The 18,629-nt window shown below is 36.9% G+C and overlaps 1 long non-coding RNA gene across 1 annotated transcript; it reads right to left on the bottom strand.

Moving 5' to 3' along the window:
- Positions 1 to 3,063: 3,063 nt before the first annotated feature.
- Positions 3,064 to 16,719, bottom strand: LOC130458505 (uncharacterized). Its single transcript, XR_008917874.1, has 2 exons — positions 16,166 to 16,719; positions 3,064 to 7,073 (listed from the first exon to the last, which is right to left on the bottom strand). It is a non-coding gene; the product is annotated as an uncharacterized LOC130458505 (long non-coding RNA).
- Positions 16,720 to 18,629: the final 1,910 nt, after the last annotated feature.

The raw sequence follows: 18,629 nt of genomic DNA, 5'->3' as shown, positions 1-18,629 counted from the left end.
CCAGTATCATGAAGACTGCCCCTGCCAGGGATCAAGGGCCTAACTCTGGGATTACTGATCACCCAAAACTATTCAGGTTCTTACTACAAGCCCAGGCTAGGACTCTTGGCCTCCTTCTGGGCCCACACAGATTAGACTATGCAGCACAGACTGTCCTAGGCTGAAATTCCAGACCTTATTACAGGTTTTTCTGAAACTTTAAGGGATGTGCATTGGATTGCACCACTATGCAGGATATATTATTTTCATAAAATCCAAAATTTAAAATTTTTGTTTGAGAAAATTTTCAGGAAAAGAATCTCGCTAACTCCTTGAATCTAGAAAATGAACTGTTTGAAGAAAGGGCCATAAAGAAACCTCCACTGCATCAGAAGACCCAAAATGAATTTTGGGACATAAATGATTGAATTGAAGGGGGTTGAACACATTTATTCGGAATGTAAACTCTTATGCCAAAGGGGACTTCCCCCTAATTGGCTTTTTGTCAATGTACCTAGCAAACATTGGTTTTGCTCTCTCTCTCTTTCTATTTCCCTCTTATCTCTAATAATTGTAGTTTCCTCTTAGAAGGTGCAATATTGCATGCACCTGTAACTAGAAGATATTTAGAGGTATAAGATAGTTATGTTTAAAAGATCTATTGGGGAGCCTAGTCTCTCAAAGGATCACAGAAGGTAATAGAATCTATTACCCTAAAAACTATAATTCCCAGCACCCCACTCTCCTTATGTTACATGCTGACACAGGGAGTATATAAATTTGGTGTAGCCCTGTCTCTCCCTCTCTTGTCTCCTTGTCTTGGCTTTGGTGGAGTTAGCTTTTTAAATAGGCAAGGAGAACTTAGTTATGTGGTTTTAATTTTGTTAAATTGGTTTTTTTACTTCTTTTTCCTTTTATTCTTTCTACTTCAAGTGATTATTAATAAACTCTATAAAATATTATTCTTGGAGTGGTAGAAATTAATTTAAATCCTACAAGGGTCTCAGAGTTTGAATGTTAGCTTAGACCCAGGTTCAGAACCTGAAACAGTAGATACGGGTGTGTTGGTGGAGGGTAGGGCTTGCTGTTGGCTTGCTCCTTATTCCTTGCTGTAGTGTCCTCCAGGCTGTACTCTCCTCTCCCCTGAATGCTTCAGATGTTCTCTGCCTTCCTTTCAAGTTGTTCTCTTTATGAAAGTTGCTTCACTCTGTCTCCTTGTTGGTTCTTTCACTCCTGTATTTGTATTGTGGCATTATTTTAAGATTGGTTGGGAGGATTATCATGGTGGTTTTGAGTTTCCCTGCTTCTCTTTTGTCATCTTTGCTCTGCCTCCTCTCATAAATTCACTAAAAGTGGTGCAATAGAGTACTGGACTTAGTCAAGAATACTTGAGTTCAAATTCAGACTCAGATATATACTAGTTGTGTGATTCTGGACAAGTCACAACTTCCCTGAGCCTAGCCTCAGTTACCTGTAAAATGGCGATGATAAAAGCACCTGCCTCCTCTGAGATTGCTGTGAGGATTAAATGAAATCACATTTGTAAAGTGCTTAGCACAGTGCCTGGCATATAGTATGTGCTTAATAAATATTTCTTTTCTTTTCCTTTCTCTCTTTCTCTCTCTTTCTTTCTTTCTTTCTTTCTTTCTTTCTTTCTTTCTTTCTTTCTTTCTTTCTTTTTCTTTCTTTCTTTCTTTCTTTCTTTCTTTCTTTCTTTCTTTCTTTCTTTCTTTCTTTCTTTCTTTCTTTCTTCCTTCCTTCCTTCCTTCCTTCCTTCCTTCCTTCCTTCCTTCCTTCCTTCCTTCCTTCCTTCCTTCCTTCCTTCCTTCCTTCCTTCCTTCCTTCCTTCCTTCCTTCCTTCCTTCCTCCCTCCCTTCCTTCCTTCTTGACATTTAGAGGATATTGAGTGCTCTGGCTATCTACCTGCCATCCCTCATTCTTGTCATATAACCCCTATCTTTTCTTATTTATTCCTTGATAATATCTTTTTCTTCTTGTTCTTTACTTACTCATTGGTAACATATTACAGCAGTCTCCTCATAGCTACCACATTCCTCTTCATTGCTCTTTATGTGATAACATTTTAATTCTTCAGATGTAATTGTATTCTTTTTTTACTATCTTATAAAAAGCACTGTAGGATACTAGAGAAGTAAAACTTTCAGAAAAGTTTGGGGTTAATAAATTATATTTGCACTTTCCTGAAGGCAGTCTAATTTATTCTCTTTCTATTCAATTCTGGTCTCTAGTCCTGGTGCTCTAACTACTAAGTCATCTAGCTGCCCCTTATTGCCTTTTCATATTAAACCTTTAGTGGAGATTGTACCCATTCCCTATTTTGGTTCAGCTCTGCCCATACAGGAATAGACTGCTTCCCTGGCAAAAAAAAAAAATATTAAGGGGAGAATAGTCAAAACTGCACAGGAGGCCAATCTGGCATAGAGATAGCCAGCCATAAATTTTCTTTATAGACAATTTATCTGTCGGGACTTGGAGGAAAAGATAATGCAATAAGGCTATTAGGAAAGATACAACCTGTTCTAGTTGGCAACCACATTTCTATTCTAAGATTGCAATAAAGAAGCTATAATTATAGGTAGAAATAGAATCGTGAAAATTTATGGTCAGAGAAAAGTTGGGCAATTAACATAAAAAACAATAACTGAAGAAAGATTCCTATTTGAATTCATATTACCAGTGATTACCCTTGAAGGAGGACCCAAAGATCAGTCAAGTCAGTTCCCTAGACTATTTAATTCTTTTTTAAAAATTCTTAAATTAAAAAAAAAATTTTTGGTGAAATGCTTCTTTATTTTTAAAATTAATTAATTTAGAATATTTTTTCATGGTTACATGATTCACATTCTTTCCCTCCCCTCCTCCTTCCCCCCCTCCAGTCAACAATCAATTCCACTGGGTTATACATATATCATTTTTCAAAACCTATTTCCATATTATTACTATTTGCAATAAAGTGATCATTTAAGTCAACATACCCAATCATATCACCATTAAACCATGTGATCAAGCAAATGTTTTTCTTCTGCTTTTCTACTCCCACAGTTCTTCCTCTGGATGTGAATATTGTTCTTTCTCATAAGTTCCTCAGAATTGTCCTGGATCATTGCATTGCTGCTAGTAGAGAAGTCCATTACATTCGATTTTGCCACAGTGTATCAGTCTCTGTGTATAATGTTCTCCTGGTTCTGCTCCTTTCACTCTGCATCAATTCCTGGACGTCTTTCCAGTTCACATGGAATTCTTCCAGTTCATTATTCCTTTCAGCACAATAGTATTTCATCACCATCAGATACCCCAATTTGTTCAGCCATTCCCCAGTTGATGGGCACTCCCTGATTTTCCAATTTTTTTGCCACTACGAAGAGTGCAGCCAGGAATATTTTTGTACATGTATTTTCCCCTATTATTTCTTTGGGTTAAAAACCCAGCAGTGGTATGGCTGTATCAAAGGGCAGGCAGTCTTTTAAAGCCTTTTGGGCATAATTCCAAATTGCCTTCCAGAATGGTTGGATCAATTCACAACTCCACCAGCAATGCATTAGTGTCCCAATTTTGACACATTCCCTCCAACATGTATCACTTTCCTTTGCTGTCATATTGGCCAATCTACTAGGTACGAGGTGGTACCTCATAGTTGTTTTGATTTGAATTTCTCTATTTATGAGAATTTTAGAACACTTTTTCATGTGCTTATTGACAGTTTTGATTTCTTTATTTGAAAACTACCTATTCATGTCCCTTGTCCATTTATTAATTGGGGAATTGCTTGATTTTTTGTCTCCACCTCACTTGCCACTCTTGCCTGGGAAAATGAATAAAGGATATTACTAACCACATCCAGAACCAGAAGTATATCTTAACTGTATAAGATTTCTATTTTACTCATTCCTTGAAGGAACTGGCATTCTAATCCCACTGATAGGCAGTGCTCACTTGTTTTTCCCATTCCAAATGGATTAGGATACTGTTCTGAGAAGGAACGTCCCTACAAACTCTTAAAAGGAATGGTCTCCCAAAGGAACTGAGTAGTTTAGAACATTAAGAATATTGTTCTATTAAACCAAAGACTCTACATCTGGGATCTGGGATCTTATTGTGGGATTAAGAAATTTTTGGATAACTCGATTTCCACATAACTTGTTTCCTTTATAATCCTAAATGTTTAATTTTATACACTTAAAAATATTCTTGTGAGAGAGGGTCCATCAGCTTCACCAAACTGCTAAAGGGAACCTTGACCAAAAAAAGTTAAACTTCTTTCTTGGAGCAGAACAATTTTTTAAACCGTATTGTACCCTTTTCCTCCTTTAAGATTGCAAAAAAAAATGTTAACCAAATTGTCTTTGTCTTAGAGAAATTTCTGAAGGTAGAGGAGGAGTTAGCTGTGGACTTGTTCCAAGGCAAGAGTGGTAAGGGCTAGGCAATTGGGGGTTAAGGGGCTCGCCTAGGATTACACAGCTAGGAAGTATCTGAGACCAGATTTGAACCCAGGATCTTTCATCTTTAGGCCTGCCTCTCAATCCACTGAACCACCATCTTGTCAATATAGACATTTCTCTCTAACCAAGAAGTGCTCAGATGTCAGTCAGTCAGTCAAATGATCATTTTTTTTTAGCACCAACTACTTAGTGGGCATTGTGCTAAAGATGGAGATACAAAGAAAGACAAAAGACCATCCCTGATCAAAGGATTTCATGGTATAATGAAAAGGAATAGATTATAATGAAAAGGGATTGGAAAAGACGTCCTATAAAAGGTAGCATTTCAGCAGGATATTGAGGGAAATCAGGGAGTCCAGGAGGGAGAGATGAGGAGGGATAACTTTCCAGGCCCAGAACTAATATTTACAATAATGTTAAATTAATAAAAATTGTTAGGACAGTAGGCAGCACAGTGGATGGAGTGCCAAGCTTGTATACAAGAGAACCTGGGTTCAAATGTGGTCTCAGACACTTCCTAGTTGTATGACCCTAGGCTAGTCATTTAACCCTAATTGACTAACCCTTGCCACTCTTCTTAGAACCGATACTAAGACAGAAGGTATAAGTTGTTTGTTTGTTTTTTTAATTGTTGAGAGCAGCTAGGTGGCTCAGTGGATTGAGAGGCAGGCCTAAAGATGGGAGATCCTGGGTTCAAATCTGACCTCAGATACTTCCTAGCTATATAACCTTGGGTGAGTCCCTTAATCCCCATTGCCTAGTCCTTACCACTCTTGCCTTGGAACAAGTGTACAATATTGATTATAAGATGGAAAGTAAGTGTTAAAAATTTTGTTTTTGACTGCCTTGAGCCTAAAATGAGAGTACAGAACTAATATCTTTTTTTCAAGTTAAATCATACCAAGATTAAGATTCTAACTCCTAACAGAAAGCCTATGTGATTCAGGACCTCTCCTCTTCAAAAGATTCCTAAGGTCAATTAATAGAGGTGAGAGACCTTTGAAGCCCTTAGAGAAAGTTTCTTTTTCAGAATAGAATTGTCCATTCTTGCTGATTTGCTATTATTATGTTCACAAAAGACCAAGTCTGTCAGACACAGTACAAAATATGTGTCCCTATTCATCCCTGTTTGTAACTACCTTGTATGGTTTTTGTTTTGTTTGTTGTTGGTTTTTTGGGGGAAATTTTTACTTAATTAGTTAATTCAGAATATTTTCCCTAGGTTACAAGAATTGTGTTCTTTCCCTCCCCTCCCCTCCCCCTCTCCTGTAGCTGACATGCAATTCCACTGGGTTTTACATGTGTCATTGATCAAGACCTATTTCCATATTATTGATAGTTGCACTAGGGTGATCGTTTATAGTCTATATCCCCAACTATATCCCCATTGAACCATGTGATCAAGCAGTTGTTGTTCTTCTGTGTTTCTATTCCCACAGTTATTTCTCTGAATGTATATAGTGTTCTTTCTCATAAGTCCCTCAGAACTATCCTGGATCATTGCATTGCTGCTAGGAGAGAAGTCCATTACATTCAACTGTACCACAGTGTATGTCTCTGTGTACAATGTTCTCCTGGTTCTGCTCCTCTCACGCTGCATCAATTCCTGGAGGTTGTTCCATGGAATTCCTCCAGTTCATTATACCTTTGGGCACAATTAACTACCTTGTATGTTGCATAAGCTTTAGACTATTTACAAACACTTCCTTTAAAGCTTGCTTGCCTTCCTGGTCTGAGACTAAGCCAGCTTCAGCTCCACAGAACTGTTGGTGATCCTGAAAGAGAGAGGACCCAGTTTGCAAGGGAGTTGAGACCAACCCTTAGACAAGGAAATGGGGATTTTTCCTTAACCTTCTTCTTAGCATTGGGCGATAGTTCGGATTAGATGTGAGTATGATTGCTCTCATATGATCAGAGAAAATTCTACAGAACCTTGGTCCTCTGACTAGGACTCACAGATGGCTAAAAGTAATATTTGGTATTTTCTTCAGTGTTTATTGATAGCTTGAGTATAGGAAACATTTAATATAGGAGTCTGCTTTGTTTAAAAACATAAAGGCTGACGCAATGACTAATCTTAAAAGGAAAAGATCTTCCACATTAAAGGGGTAGGTGACCACAAGATCACAAGGCTTCCCTTCAGAAGTATTTAACCTCATTATTTTGAAGTGCTTGACCAATCCATTGATCAATGGACTCTTCTGTCTAAGAGTGACTGACCTCAAAGGACATAGGAATGAGAAATGAAGCCTCAGATACTGACTAGCTGTGTGATCCTGGGCAAGTCAGTTAACCCTGTTTGCCTTAATTTCCTTATCTGTAAGATGAGCTGGAGAAGGAAATGGCAAACCATTCCAGTATCTTTCCTAAGAACATCTCATGAATCATAGGACCATTGGAGTCACAAAGAGTCAAACATGAGTGAAAAATAAACATTTCTATTTGAGTTTGACATCCTGACTCTAGGCAATGCTCCAATATTTTAAATTGTAGAGAAGGGGCTGACTTGCACTGGGAGAGGGAGTTTCCTTTAGGAATGAAATCACAGCTTCAAACATGTCCCTGGTACAGCCTCCAAGTGGTACCTGGAATCTTCAATCAATCAACAAGTTGGGCCAGGTACTGTGCCAAGTGCTGGGGATACAGAAACAATAAATTACAATCTCTATTAGCAAAGAGATTACATTCTAATGAGGAATTCAAGTTCATATATAAACATATGTAGTAAAAAAAATAAAGTAAACAAATACAAAATTGTTGAACACAAAATATTTTGAGAAAGGAGAGCATTCTAGTTGGAGAGATCAGGATGCCGAAGAGATGGTTCTAGGAAGGGGCAGCTAGATGGCTCAGTGGATAGAAAGCCAGGCTAGGAGATGGGAGGTCCTGGGTTCAAAGGTGACTTCAGATACTTCCTAGCTATGTGATCCTGAGCAAGTTGATTAACCCTAATTGCTAAGCCCTTATTGCTCTTCAGTCTTGGAACCAGTAAACAGTACTGATTCTAAGACAGAAGGTAAAGGTTTAAAAAAAATATGGTGAAAAAGATTCTAAATTAATTAAATAAAAATTTTTCAATTAAAAATAAAACACACACAAAAATAAAAAAAGATGGTGCTATCCCATCAAAAGTCTCCAGAACACAGGGAAGCCCAGGCTCCCCACCCATCCTCATTGACTGCTGGACTTTAAGCCAATCAAAAGCCTCCAGAGGACAGGAAATCTCAAACCCCCAACAACCCTCCCTCAGAGATTACACCAAGAGATCCTCTGTTAAAGCTCCAAGAGGGGAGACTGATAGAAGTCCCTAAAAAACAAAAAAATGAGAGGAACAAGAGCACAGACAAATACAGGGAGGAAAGAAGGGGTGAATTTGAACAAACAACAGAAACAGAAGAAAGAAACTACAATAGACAGCTACTACTCACCAAATGGAACAGAGGGGGAGAGATCAGCAAACGATAAACCAGAAATCCCAGCGAATTGGATACAGGCTGTGGAAGAACTCAAAACACAACTAAGAGAGGCTGAAGACAATTGGGAAAAGAACTTAAAAATTAAGATAAGTCATCTGGAAACAGAGGCACTTGAACTAAAACAAGAAAATAGTGTCCTGAAAGCCAAAATCATCCAGCTGGAAAATGAGGCAAAGGAGATGAAAGATGAGATAAAGAGGATGAAAGACAATCTTCAAAGAAACTCAGACCAGAAGGAAAAAGACGACCAAAAAGCCAAAGATGAAATCCAATCTTTAAGAACCAGAGTAAAACAACTAGAATCAAGTGACCTCACAAGGCAGCAGGACACTATAAAACAAAACAAAAAGAATGAAAAAATTGAGGAAAATGTGAAGCATCTCATTCACAAAACATACGATTTAGAAAATCGTTCAAGAAGAGACAATTTAAGAATAATTGGACTACCAGAAGACCACAACAAAAGAAAAAGCCTGGACATAATACTAGAGGAAATTATCCAGGAAAACTGTCCCGAAATCCTAGAACAAGAGGGGAAAGTGGAGATTGAAAGAATCTACAGATCACCCCCTGTTTTTAATCCCCAACTGACAACACCAAGAAATGTTATAGCCAAATTCAAAAACAATCAGATAAAAGAACAGGTATTACAAGCTGCCAAAAAGAAACCATTCAGATACCATGGAAACATGGTGAGGATAACACAGGATCTGTCTGCATCCACACTGAAGGACCGAAAGGCATGGAATATGATATTCCGGAAAGCAAGGGAACTAGGCCTACAGCCAAGAATAAAATACCCATCAAAACTGACTATATTCTTACAGGGGAAAGTATGGTCATTTAACACAACAGAGGAATTCCAAGCATTCATAAATAAAAGACCAGACCTGAACAGAAAATTCGAAGTCCAACCACAGAACTCAAGAGAATCATCAAAAGGTAATTAAAAAAGAGGGGAAAAACAACAACAACAACAAAGGTTTTTTTTTAAGAGACTCAATAAGTTAAAATGATATGTATCCCTATAAGAAAAGAGGTCATTGGCAACTCTTAAAAACTGTTGCTATCACCTAAGCAGCTAGAAGAACTACACTTAGAGGGAACAGTGACAAACTGTATAGGATGAAAGGACAAGACATAAATAGGTATATAGAGATATGCATGCATAAATACATATACATGTGTATGTATATATATATATACATGACTAAAGCTAAAAAAGAAAAGAGGTTATGACTAAAAGAAATGGGAAAAGAAACAAATGGGGGTAAATTTATATGTCACAAAGAAGCTCATGGCGGGAGGGGGGAGAACATCGATACACTGGAAGGGTAAAGAGGTTGGAGATAGGAAATATTCAACTCTTACGTACTTTGAAACTGACCCAAAGAGGGAAGAACAATCCAATCCATTGGGGAAGAGAATAGATTTGCACCCTATAGGGGAGTAGAAGGGTAAAAAACAGACTGGTGGGGAGGGAAGCAGTACAAGGGAGGGAGAGGGTGGGGGGGAGGAATTTTTAAAAAGACTACAGGGGAAAATAAGGGAGGGAATAAGAAGGGAGGGGGGTAGAAAGGGAAATACAAGGGGGGCTGATTTAAAGTAAATCACTGGACTAAAAGGTAGAGCTGAAGAAGAAAGGTTAGAATTAGGGAAGGATATCAAAATGCCAGGGAGTCCACAAGTGACAGTCATAACATTGAACGTGAATGGGATGAACTCACCCATAAAACGTAGACGAATAGAAGAATGGATTAGAATCCAAAACCCTACCATATATTGTCTCCAAGAAACACACATGAGGCGGGTAGACATCCACAAGGTCAGAATTAAAGGATGGAGTAAGACCTTCTGGGCCTCAACTGACAGAAAGAAGGCAGGAGTGGCAATCATGATATCTGATAAAGCCAAAGCAAAAATAGACCTGATCAAAAGGGATAGGGAAGGTAATTATATTTTCTTAAAAGGGACTTTAGATAATGAGGAAATATCACTAATCAACATATATGCACCAAATAATATAGCACCCAAATTTCTAATGGAGAAACTAGGAGAATTGAAGGAAGAAATAGACAGTAAAACCATATTAGTGGGAAACTTGAACCAACCATTATCAAATTTAGATAAATCAAATAAAAAAATAAATAAGAAAGAGGTAAAAGAAGTGAACGAAATCTTAGAAAAATTAGAATTAATAGACATATGGAGAAAAATAAATAGGGATAAAAAGGAATACACCTTCTTCTCAGCACCACATGGCACATTCACAAAGATTGACCATACATTAGGTCACAGAAACATGGCACACAAATGCAGAAAAGCAGAAATAATAAATGCAGCCTTTTCAGACCACAAGGCAATAAAAATAACAATCAGTAATGGTACATGGAAAACCAAATCAAAAACTAATTGGAAACTAAACAATATGATACTCCAAAATCGTTTAGTTAGAGAAGAAATCATAGAAACAATTAATAATTTCATTGAGGAAAATGACAATGGCGAGACATCCTTTCAAACCTTTTGGGATGCAGCCAAAGCAGTAATCAGAGGTAAATTCATATCCCTGAGTGCATATATTAACAAACTAGGGAGAGCAGAGATCAATCAATTGGAAATGCAAATAAAAAAACTCGAAAGTGACCAAATTAAAAACCCCCAGCAGAAAACCAAACTAGAAATCCTAAAAATTAAGGGAGAAATTAATAAAATTGAAAGTGATAGAACTATTGATTTAATAAATAAGACAAGAAGCTGGTACTTTGAAAAAACAAACAAAATAGATAAAGTACTGGTCAATCTAATTAAAAAAAGGAAGGAAGAAAAGCAAATTAACAGCATCAAAGATGAAAAGGGGGACATCACCTCTGAGGAAGAGGAAATTAAGGCAATCATTAAAAATTACTTTGCCCAATTATATGGCAATAAATATACCAATTTAAGTGATATGGATGAATATATACAAAATACAAACTGCCTAGACTAACAGAAGAGGAAATAGAATTCTTAAATAATCCCATATCAGAAAATGAAATCCAACAGGCCATCAAAGAACTCCCTAAGAAAAAATCCCCAGGGCCTGATGGATTCACCAGTGAATTCTATCAAACATTCAGAGAACAGTTAATCCCAATACTATACAAACTATTTGACATAATAAGCAAAGAGGGAGTTCTACCAAACTCCTTTTACGACACAAACATGGTACTGATTCCAAAACCAGGAAGGTCAAAAACAGAGAAAGAAAACTATAGACCAATCTCCCTAATGAATATAGATGCAAAAATCTTAAATAGGATACTAGCAAAAAGACTTCAGCAAGTGATCAGAAGGGTCATCCACCATGATCAAGTAGGATTTATACCAGGGATGCAGGGCTGGTTCAATATTAGGAAAACCATCCACATAATTGACCACATCAACAAGCAAACCAACAAGAACCACATGATTATCTCAATAGACGCAAAAAAAAGCCTTTGATAAAATACAACACCTATTCCTATTAAAAACACCAGAAAGCATAGGAATAGAAGGGTCATTCCTAAAAATAATAAACAGTATATATCTAAAACCATCAGCTAATATCATTTGCAATGGGGATAAACTAGATGCATTCCCAATAAGATCAGGAGTGAAACAAGGATGCCCATTATCACCTCTATTATTTGATATTGTACTAGAAACACTAGCAGTAGCAATTAGAGAAGAAAAAGAAATTGAAGGCATCAAAATAGGCAAGGAGGAGACCAAGTTATCACTCTTTGCAGATGACATGATGGTTTACTTAAAGAATCCTAGAAATTCAACCAAAAAGCTAATTGAAATAATCAACAACTTTAGCAAAGTTGCAGGATACAAAATAAACCCACATAAATCATCAGCTTTTCTATATATCTCCAACACAGCTCAGCAGCAAAAACTAGAAAGAGAAATCCCATTCAAAATCACCTTAGACAAAATAAAATACCTAGGAATCTACCTCCCAAGACAAACACAGGAACTATATGAACACAACTACAAAACACTCGCCACACAACTAAAACTAGACTTGAGCAATTGGAAAAACATTAACTGCTCATGGGTAGGACGAGCCAATATAATAAAAATGACCATCCTGCCCAAACTTATTTATCTATTTAGTGCCATACCCATGGAACTCCCAAAAAATTTTTTTACTGATTTAGAAAAAACCATAACAAAGTTCATTTGGAATAACAAAAGATCAAGGATATCCAGGGAAATAATGAAAAAAAAAACACTAATGAGGGGGGCCTAGCAGTCCCAGATCTCAGACTATATTATAAAGCAGTGGTCATCAAAACAATTTGGTACTGGCTAAGAGACAGAAAGGAGGATCAGTGGAATAGACTGGGGGCAAGTGACTTCAGCCAGATAGTATACGATAAACCCAAAGATCCCAGGTCTTGGGACAAAAATCCACTATTCGATAAGAACTGCTGGGAAAATTGGAAGACAGTGTGGGAGAGATTAGGAATTGATCAACACCTGACACCCTACACCAAGATAAATTCAAAATGGGTGAAAGACTTAAACATAAAGAAGGAAACCATAAGTAAATTGGGTAAACACAGAATAGTATACATGTCAGACCTTTGGGAAGGGAAAGACTTTAAAACCAAGCAAGACATAGAAAGAATCACAAAATGTAAAATAAATAATTTCGACTACATCAAACTAAAAGGCTTTTGTACAAACAAAACCAATGTAACTAAAACCAGAAGGAAAACAACAAATTGGGAAAAAATCTTCATAAAAACCTCTGACAAAGGTTTAATTACTCAAATTTATAAAGAGCTAAATCAATTGTACAAAAAATCAAGCCATTCCCCAATTGATAAATGGGCAAGGGACATGGATAGGCAGTTTTCAGATAAAGAAATCAAAACTATTAATAAGCACATGAAGAAGTGCTCCACATCTCTTATAATCAGAGAGATGCAAATCAAAACAACTCTGAGGTATCACCTCACACCTAGCAGATTGGCTAACATGACAGTTATGGAAAGTAATGAATGCTGGAGGGGATGTGGCAAAGTAGGGACATTAATTCATTGCTGGTGGAATTGTGAACTGATCCAGCCATTCTGGAGGGCAATTTGGAACTATGCACAAAGGGCGATAAAAGAATGTCTACCCTTTGATCCAGCCATAGCACTGCTGGGTCTGTACCCCAAAGAGATAAGGGACAAAAAGACTTGTACAAAAATATTCATAGCTGCGCTCTTTGTGGTGGCCAAAAATTGGAAAATGAGGGGATGCCCTTCAATTGGAGAATGGCTGAACAAACTGTAGTATATGTTGGTGATGGAATACTATTGTGCAAAAAGGAATAATAAAGTGGAGGAATTTCATGGAGACTGGAACGACCTCCAGGAAATGATGCAGAGCGAGAGGAGCAGAACCAGGAGAACATTGTACACAGAGACTAATACACTGTGGTATAATCTAACGTAATGGACTTCTCCATTAGTGGCAGTGTAATGTCCCTGCACAATCTGCAGGGATCAAGGAGAAAAAAACACTATCCATAAGCAGAGGACAAACTGAGGGAGTAGAAACACCGAGGAAAAGCAACTGCCTGACTACAATGGCTGAGGGGACATGACAGAGGAAAGACTCTGAGCGAACACTCTGATGCAAATACTAACAACATGGCAATGGGTTCAAGTCAAGAACACATATGATACCAGTGGAATCACGCGTTGGCCACGGGGGGTGGGAGGGAGGAAAAGAAAATGATCTTTGTCTTTAATGAAAAATGCATGGAAATGATCAAATAAAATACTATAAAATTAAAAAAAAAAGATGGTGCTAGAATTATTGTGTTAGAGAAAAAGAGGGATTCTTTTAGGCAGAGTGAGGAGAGAGGGAATTCCAGACTTGAAGACAGTACAGTGGAATGGATCAGGGAAAATGTGTGTGAGGAACAAAGAAAAGGCCAGGTCTGGAGACAAGAGGTCCTGGATTCAAATCTAGCCTCAGATACTTTCTAGCTATGTAACCCAGGGCTGGTTACTTAACCCCAATTGCTGAGCCCTTACTGCTCCTCTGCCTTGAAAACAATTCTTAGTATTAATTCTAAACTGAAAGGTAAGGGGAGAGAGAGAGAGAGAGAGAGAGAGAGAGAGAGAGAGAGAGAGAGAGAGAGAGAGAGAGAGAGAGAGAGAGAGAGAGAGAGAGAGAGAGAAAGCCAGGTTGGCTAGATCACCAAGTGAGAGGAGAGTAAAATCCAATTAGGTTAAAAAAATAGAGTTGGACAAGATAATGAAGGGCTTTCAGAACTAAGCAGAGGAGTTTATATTTTATGCTAAAGGTCACGGGAGGCTCTTGGGGCTGACTGAGTAGGTAGGATCACATGGTTATGTGGAGGTGGTCTGAAATGGGGAGAAATATGAGACAGGAATATTTTAAAGAGCTGTTGTAATAATCTAGGTGAGAAATCAGATGAAGCTGTATGAGCAGAGAGCAGGGATCAGATAAAAGGAATGTGGACATAAACTGGCAATATCTAAGGACTAATTGGATGCAGTGGGCTAGGACAAGTGACAAGGTGAAAAAAATGTCAATGCTGTGAACCTGGGAGATTTGAAGTATGGTAATTGGCTCCAACAGAAATGATCACCACAATAAGATTCAAGTGCATCTCTAACCTAGATTTAAGAGGTCATATCATGAAGAAATTAAAGGAGTAGAGAACTTAACTCTATCTAATTTATCTTAAATCTTAACTCTAGCTAAACAAGAGTTCTTAACAAAGGATAAAGAGGATTCTGGCAGATTAAAATGGACAATTTTGATTATGTAGAATTCAAAAGCTTTTGCACAGACAAGATCAGTGAAGTCAAAATTAGAAGGGGAAATCTTAAAACAGGGAGAAAGGCTTTGCAGCAAATTTCTCTGATTCAAGTTTGATGTTATATATCTGAAATATGTAGGGAACTAATACAAAATGCATATGAATAAGAGCAAAGGATAAGAGCAGATAATTCTCCCAAAAGGTGCAAATTATCAACAATCTTATGGAAAACACTAATATTAAATAATTAAAAAGCCCTAATAAGGAAAGAAATACAAATTAAAGTAACAGATTCTACTTTACACTCACCAGATTGGCAAAGATGGAAAAAAAGGGAAACTGACAATTATTAGGGGGGATCATGATAGGACTGGTACACTAATGCACTGTTGGCGGATATGAATTGGCCCAATCATTGTGGAAAGAAATATGAAACTACATTCAAAAGGCCATTAAACTGTGCATACCTTGTCATATCATTACCAGGCATATTCCCCAGAGAAATCAAAGATGGGATAGAAGTATTCATATCTACAAAAACACTTATTATAATGCTTTTTTGTTGTAACAAAAAGCTGGAAATAAAGGGAGTGTCCATCAATTAGTTATTAGCTGAATAAATTATGGAATATGAATGTAATGAAATACTATTGTGATATGAGAAATGGCAAAAAGGACTAGTTAAGGGAACTATGGAAGGATTTATTAGGAAGAGTGAAATGAGAACCAGGAGAACAATTGACCACAACATTGTAAAGCTCAATAACTTTGAAAGACTGAAGAACCCTGATCCATATTATGGCTAATTACACTTTTAAAAGACTGATGCGCATGCCTCTCACTTCACCCTGGAGACCTGATAGACTATTGATACAGGTGGCACATTTTCAGACACGACCAATAAAGTTCAAATCTGTTTTGTTTGACTCAGCTCATTTCTTATAAGGGACAGCTTTTATTTGGAGAGAGGGAAGATTGATAGTGAGTTTTAAAAAAAAGAAAAGAAAGGAAAACATCAATGAAGCATTTTAATTCTAATTCTAATTATTTTTTTACCAAATACATATAATAACATATTTCCTCATAAGTTTTTCAAAGTTATATGATCCAAATTGTTTCTTCTCTCTCCCTTCCCTCCTCTCTCCCAGAGCTAGTAAGCAATTCAATCTGGGTTATACATGTATTATCATGCAAAACATACTTCTATATTGTTCAATGAAACATTTAAAAATATATACAGAAAAGAGCATGCAGAAGTTCCTAAGGGGACACAGACAAGAAGAATAGTGTTTGTACTACTATGTTAAATTTTCTATACTGTATGCTCTAAAAATGAGCATGTTAAAAAAGAGCACTAGACCTGGAGTCAGGAAGATCCGAGTTCAAATCCAGCTTCAGACCAGCTGTGTAACCCAAGGCAAGTCACTTACCCATTATTTGCTTCAGTTCCTTATCAGTTGAACTGGAACACACTGGAGAAAGAAATGGCAAATCTCTCCAGTATCTTTGCCAAGAAAATCCCATGGACAAAGTCCATGAGGTCATGTAGAGTCTGACACAACAGAATGACTGAACAGCAACATTTAAAAAACCATACAGGGTAGATTTGTGGTTTTATATGTAATCTTCCTTCCCTGTCCATCTTTATATATGGAAATGTTCTTCTTTGTGCCTTAGCCATCAAGTTACTTCTTCCAAACTTAGATCTATTTCTGTCAAAGGCACCACCATATGTTTGTGTGACCTCAGCATCATCCTAGACTCTTCCCTCTCCTTTATCTCACTTTCCTAATTAGTTGACAAATTCTGTGGTTTCTCTCTTTATAACATCTCTCACGTCTGACTCCTGCTCTCCACTCGCATTGACAGGCTTTGTTCAAGCCCTCATCCCCTCTCACCTAGATAATGTCTCCCTGTCTCAAGTTTCCCAGTAGTACAGTAAAAGCTAGCAGATCTGAACACGTGTCCCCTGTACTGATCAACTTCAGTGCTTTCCTACTGCCTCTAGTAGAAAATATGAACTCCTTTGTTAAGTTTTTGAAGCTCTTCCCAGCCTGGCCTCAACTTGTCTTTCTAGTCTAACTGGAATGTCCTAAAATATGCAGTTCATCCAATGGACTTCTCTCTCTCCCTCATACACATTCCATCTTCCATCTCTCTATCTTGAATTAGCCAAGCTCACCTCTACCCCACTGAGACCTTCTCTTCCTTTAAAATGCAGCTCAGTTACCAACTTCTGCAGGGAGCCTTGTCTGAGCCTCTCAGTTATCAATTTGTCCTTCTCGAATTGTATTTAACAATTTTGTATTTATTTATATTTATTCACTTTATATTTTTACTGTATATATTTATATATGACCTTGTTATCTCTCCCTTCAGGGGGATTGTTTCATTCTTTGTTCCTGTATTTTATAGGATATTAGTAGGGAATCTAGCCTATAATAGATGCTTAATAAATATTTGTTGGTTGATTGAAGTTCATCATTTAAAATTATTTTTTAGAATACATATAAAATTTTTAAAACTTATTTTAAAATTTAGCAATTAAAAATAATACGCTAATAGTAAAAAAGAATATATATCAAATTTAACAAAGTAGCAACAAAATTGCCATTTGTGTACTCTTTCAGAATTTTTTGTTTTTTTTAATGTAGGGGAAAAAACCTTGAAAATTTTATTATAAACTTAAGGTTTTGTTTTGTTTTGTTTTTGAACTTTGTGAAAAATCAATAAACACAAGCCAGCTAGATAGTTCAGTGGATATAGCACCATGCCTGGAGATGGGAGATCGTGGATTCAAATGTGGAATCAAATTCAGATGCGTCCTAGCTGTGTGACCCTGGAGAAGTTACTTAACCTCAATTGCCTAGCCCTTGCTGCTGGAACCACTACTTAGTAATGATTCTAAGCAGAAGGCAAGGGTTTAAAATTTCTTTTTCATTAAAAAAATCAATAATATACTGGCCATGGGGGAGAAGGAAAAGAACATGAATCATGGAACCATGGAAAAATATTCTAAATCAATTTATTAAATAAAAATGTTCATTCTAAAAATAATAATAAAATAAAATGAAATGTAAAATAAGATATACCAAAAAATCAATAACACGAACATTTTTATATATGAAGAACAGAAAAAAATATTTATGGGGTTATGAATCTCTCTTAAGTATAGTTTGGTTTTAAGTATATGTTAAATTTATTATGGCAATACACACACTGCCCCAATTGTCTGTGTCTCTCATTCTGCTCTCTTCTATATAATTTTAAAAAATGTTTTATTGATGCTGTTTTCTTTTTTATCTCTATCACTATCCACTAATTTGCTCCACCATAAAGACAATCTTCCATGTAATAAGTAATTATTCTCAAGCAAAACAAATAGATGCCTTGACCAGGCCTAGAAATGTATGCTTCATTTCACAGCTAAAGTTCTTCGCCCCTCTGCCAAGAGGTAGGAGGCGTGTTCCACCATCAGTATTCCATTAGTCACATTGCTGATTGGAGGTTTGAAATCTTTCAAGGCAGAGCCCTTTACATTATAGTCACTACTAAGTGATTTGTTTTGAGTCCAGCAACAATTGTAATTTCTACCTTTTGCCATCTTTGTCAATCTGATGGGTGTAAGGAGGAACCTCAGAGTTCTTTAGAGGGGCATTTCTTCTTATTATCATTTTACATTTATGTGTTTATTTTTAACTCTTTGTTATTTAATTCTTTCATGTAGTCAATAGTTTGAATTTCTTCATTTGAGAAAACCAGTTCATATTCTTGGCTTGCTCTTTCCTAACCACAAGGGATTCTTTTCATATATATCTTTCTTCTTGCTTGGCTTTCTAGGAGGAATAAGGAACAAATTATCACATCACCCCTGTGTGCCAGGATCAGCCCCAT

The sequence above is a fragment of the Monodelphis domestica genome, chromosome 3 (genome assembly GCF_027887165.1).
Source record: "Monodelphis domestica isolate mMonDom1 chromosome 3, mMonDom1.pri, whole genome shotgun sequence".
Classification (NCBI taxonomy): domain Eukaryota; kingdom Metazoa; phylum Chordata; class Mammalia; order Didelphimorphia; family Didelphidae; genus Monodelphis; species Monodelphis domestica.
This window is presented reverse-complemented; position numbering and strand designations above follow the sequence as displayed.